This window comes from Petaurus breviceps, unplaced genomic scaffold (assembly GCF_028583685.1).
Source record: "Petaurus breviceps papuanus isolate PSGF00001 unplaced genomic scaffold, PetGlider_PUasm1.0 174, whole genome shotgun sequence".
NCBI lineage: Eukaryota > Metazoa > Chordata > Mammalia > Diprotodontia > Petauridae > Petaurus > Petaurus breviceps.
Window position 1 is genome coordinate 39,369,381 of NW_027185761.1, and position 5,219 is coordinate 39,374,599.

General features: G+C 38.9%; 1 pseudogene; it reads right to left on the reverse strand.

Annotated features, from left to right (window-relative positions):
* Positions 1–803: 803 nt before the first annotated feature.
* LOC138158430 (serine/arginine-rich splicing factor 10 pseudogene) lies at positions 804–1,474 on the reverse strand (annotated as a pseudogene).
* Between the last annotated feature and the right edge of the window lie 3,745 nt (positions 1,475–5,219).

A 5,219-nucleotide genomic window follows, 5' to 3' on the forward strand; every position in this document is an offset into this window, starting at 1 on the left:
TAGTCTTCAAGTTTTTCTACATCTTCTCCAACATTTATCATTTTCCTGTATTGTCATGTTGAACAATCTTTTTTTTATTTTTCCCCAATTCATTTATTTATTTTTAGTTTTCAACATTCATTTCCACAAGATTTTGAGTTACAAATTTTTCTCCCCATCTTTCCCCTATACCCACACAAAAATAGTGATCCTACTGAATACCCCTTCCCCCAATCTGCTCTCTCTAATATCCTCCCCCTTTCCCCCCCCAACTGTCTAGTAGGGCAAGATGGATTTCTATACCCTAGTGCCTATATATCTTATTTCCCAGTTGCATGTAAAAAACAAATTTTTTTAACTTTTCTTTTTGAAACTTTGAGTTCCAGAGTCTTTCCCTTCTTCCCTCCTCACCCACCCCCACTGAGAAGACAAACAATTCAACTTTCCATAGTAGTTATATTGTAAAAGATAAATTAAATTTCCCTCCATCCTATCCCGCCCCCCCCCCACTTATTCTCTTTTCTACTTGGACCCTGTCCCTTTTCAAAAGTGTTTGTTTCTAACTACCCTCTCCCCCAAACTTCCCTCCCTTCTATTATCCCCCCTCTTATCTCCTTCCCCCATACTTTCCTGTAGGGTAAGATACCCAATTGAATGTGTATGCTATTCCCTCCTTAAGCCAAATTCAATGAAAGTAAGGTTGACTCATTCCCTTTCACCCTCCTGTTCTTCCCCTCCATTGTAACAGTGTTCTCTTAACTCTTTTATATGAGATAATTTCTCTCTCCATTTCTCCTTCTCCCAATACATTCCTATCTCACCTCTTTTTTTTTTTTGCTGTTTACTCTTTATTCTCAGACTTTCAGAAGTCTTCCTTATGGTCTGCCAGGTGGGAGATTCTTTGGGCAGGAGTGATTGGAGCAATATTACCCTCCATGAGGATGAAACCAAGAGCCAAATCAAGTCTCAGGCCACATGTCTTCTACTCCTATCATTGTCTGAATGGCTTCTGCTACGGCATGGTCTTCCAGTAGGTCTACTGTTTCTAGGACTATAAGATCTTCTGTAGTTGTAATCAAAAGAATGACTCCTAGACCTCCTCCTTTCATAACTTGGGCTTCTGGATCGCCTGTATCTGTCATAGTCATCATAGCGAGAAGAGCTATATACATTTCTCCCTTCCTTGGTTTTCACTTGATTTGGTGTTTTGCAATCCCCTTGTGCAAACTGGATTTCGATCTGACGTCCCCAAATCCATTTTTGGTCCAAATTATGCAGGGCATCTTCAGAATCACGTACATATTCAAATTGAATGTAAGCAAATCCTCTTGGACGACAAGTGTAAAAATCAAATGGCACATACACATCAACTGTGGGACCATAACTACCAAATTCCTGACGCAAGTCTTCAGACACACACCTGGTGTCATCGGCCACATTCCTCACGAACAGGGACGTGTTGAGCAGGCGCAGATAGCGGGACATGGCGGTGGCGAGCAGGCGCGAGGCGTGGAGGGGCGAGAGGCAGACGGCTGCAGCAGCGATGCGGTGGGACTGGCGCTAACAGGCGACAACTAATTTTATTTTTTTAGATATGATCCTTTCATATTCACCTCATCCTGTGCCCTCTGTCTATGTATACATGTACACACATATGCACACACTCATATATATATATATATGTATATATATATATTTATACACACATATACCCTCCTAAACTTATATATATATATATATCAATGTGTGTGTATGTATGTATGTATGTGTATATATATATATATTTCTTTCAACTATCTTCATATTGAGAAAAGTTTCATAAGTTACAATTATCACTTTTCCATCTAGGAATGTAAATAGTTCAACTTTAATATGTTCCTTATCATTTCTTTTTCCTGTTTACCTTCTTATGCTTCTCTCGCTTCTTCTATTTGAAAGTCAATGTTTCTGTTCAGCTCTGGTTTTTTCATCAAGAATGCTTGAAAATCCTCTATTTTCATTGAATGACCATATTCTTATACTCAGTTTTGCTGAGTAGGTGAGTCTTGGTTTTAATCCTAGTTCCATTGACCTTCAGAATATCATATTCCAAGCCCTTCAATTCCTTAGTATAGAAGCTGCTAGATCTTGTTATCCTGATTGTGTTTCCACAATACTCAAATTGTTTCTTCCTGACTGCTTGCAGTATTTTCTCTTTGAACTAGGAACTCTGGAATTTGGCTATGATATTCCTAGGAGCTTTCTTTTTGGGATCTTTTTCAAGAGGTGATCGGTGAATTCTTTCAATTTCAATTTTGCGCTCTGGTTCCAGAATATCAGGGCAATTTTCCTTGAGAATTTCTTGAAAGATGGTGACTAGGCTCTTTTTTGATCATGGCTCTCAGGTAGTCTAATCATTTTTAAATTATCTCTCCTGGATCTATTTTCCAGGTCAGTGATTTTTCCAATGAGATATTTCACATTGCCTTTTATTTTTTCATTGGTTTGGATCTGTTTTATAGTATCTTGATTTCTCATAAAGTCATTAGCTTCCATTAGCTCCAACCTAATTTTGAAGGAGTTATTCTCTTCAGTGAGTTTTTGAGATTCCTTTTCCATCTTACAAATTCAACTTTTTTAGCCATTCTTCTCCTCATTAGCCTTTTGGGCCTCTTTTACCATTTGAGTTAGTCTACTTTTTAAGGTGTCATTTTCTTCAGTATTTTGGGGCTCCCCATTAGCAGGCTGTTGACTCTCTTTTCATGATTTTCTTGCATCATTCTCATTTCTCTTCCCAATTTTTCTTCCACTTCTCTTACTTAATTTTCAAAATCCTTCTTGAGCTCCTCCATGGCCTGTAACCAATTCATATTTTTCTTGGAAGCTTTTGATGCAGAAGTTCTCCCTTCATTGTCCTCCTCCAGTTCCATGCTTTGATTCTTTTGGTCCCTCAAAAAGGATTCTATGGTCTAATTTTGCTTCCTCTGCTTGTTCATCTTGCCATCCAATTACTTGACTTTTGAGCTCTTTGCATGATAGAACTCTGCATACAGAATGGAGAGAGCTTTGTCCCAACTTTCTGGGGTTTTCACAGCTGCTGGAACTATTAGTTGGGCACCCTCTCTGCCACCCCCACCAGCTCTGGCACACTGGCCACATACCCCAGGACCACCACCCAAGACAGCAATCCAGATCCAAGCAGGTCAAAGCAAGAGCGATTACCCTCTGAATGGTCACTTGGTCCCCCTCCAATCTGCAGGCCAGGAGCTCCGGAAGCAGAGATGTGGCAGCAGCTGCAGCCTCAGCAGCTCCACCACTTCTCAATCCAGGGGCAGGGGCTAACCATGCTCTTCCTTCACCCTTCCAACAGAGTTCTCCACTGACCTTTTATTTTCTCTTTAGCATTTATGGGTTGAGAAGTCTGGAAACAGCCCCAGCTGCAGGTGATTCACTCTCCTGAAGTCTGCTCTGGCTAGTCTGGGCCACGTTGGGGGCAGAACCACTGCAATAGACCTTTCCTGTTGGCCTTCCAGGCTGCCTTCAGCAGGAGATTTGTTTCTCTCTGTCACTTTGTGTGTTCTGTAGCTTTAAAATTTGTTTACAATTGTTTTTTTTTAACAATGGAAGTGGTTGGAGCTGGAGCCCTTGCCAAGTTTGTGCTTTTACTATTTATATTTATTTGTTCATTCATTTATTTATTTTTATATAATTTTTATTACATATGTATAATGAATAAAGATTATATAAATATATAATTTATACATAAATTACTGTTTACCACTATTGGGGCTCTACCCCAAAGAGACAAAAAGAAAAGAACTTATATGTACAAAAATATTTATTGCAGCAGCTCTTTTTGTGGTGGCAAAGAGTTGAAAACTGAGAGAATGCCCATCAACTGGGGAATAGCTGAACAAGTTGTATTTGTGATGGAATATTATTGTTCTATAAGTAATGATGGAAGAGATGATTTTAGAAAAACCGGGGTAGACATATATGAATCAATGCAGAGGGAAGTGAGCAGAACCAGGAGATCACTGTACATAGTAACAACATAGTAACAACAGTATTATAATGGTGATAAACTGTGAAAGACTTAGCTACTCTGATCTACACAATGGTTCAAGGCAGTGCTGAAAGACACATGATAAAAAATGCCATCCACTTCTGGAAAGAGAACAAATGAACTCTGAGCGCACACTAAAGTGCAATTTTTTTCACTTTATTTTTTGTACTTTTTTTGAGACTGGTTAATATTGAAATGTGTTTTGTATGAATTCACATGTATAATGTTTATCAGAGTGCTTGCTTTCTCAGTGGATAGAAGAGGGCTTGGAGGGAGAGAATTTAGAACTCAATTTTTAAAAAAAAAAGAATGTTAAAAATAAAAAAATAATGAATTAAAAAAAAGGTTGAATCCCCCTATCTCACTGAGGCAGCTTTGTCTAACTCTGATCAGCATGGGAGCATTAACCTCAGTTTCTGCCATGTACTGGTTCACCCATTGCTGGGCAATCTGGTAGCATCTTTTCAAGGGGCTCAGCATATTAATACTGATCAGTGAGAAGTCTTGAATTCAAGGGATCTACCATCTTCAGCCTCCCTGGTAGGTGGTCTTCTGTAGATGCTCTTCTGCCTTCCCAAAACATAACCTCTATAATGGAATACTTTCAATGGCAGCTTAAAAATGGACCATCTTCTTATTCTGGGTCACTCTGCTTTCTTATTTCAACCCCAAATTGCTTTTTTTCTAAGTTCAGATTGAAAGTAAGAAGTGGGCATGGAAATTGTTTCATTTAATCCAACCCTAAGAGGCATTGTGGGGTAATGGAAAGAGGGCTGAATTTTTCTTTGCTACTTCATGCTTTGTGAACTGAGGCAAATCACTAAAATCTCTCTGGGCCTCAATTTCATTATCTATAAAATTAGAAGTTGGACCAGGTGACCTCTGAGAACCCTTCTACTTCTAAATCTTTGATCCTACTTGGCTAAACAAATTGTGGCATGTGAACATAATGGAATATTATTGTACCATAAAAAAATGGGCGTGAGGAGTTTGGAGCAACAAGGGAATATGTAAGAATGGACACAGAATGGAATGAGCAGAAGCAGGAAAAGAAAACAGGGTGTCCCCATCAGGTCTTAGTTAAGTATGAAGCCATTAAATCTTAAAATTGAAATAGGGTAAGTACAATGACAAAGACAATGTCCCCAGAAAACCTACATCACTCTCTTCATTACAGAAGTAGAGAAAACTACCA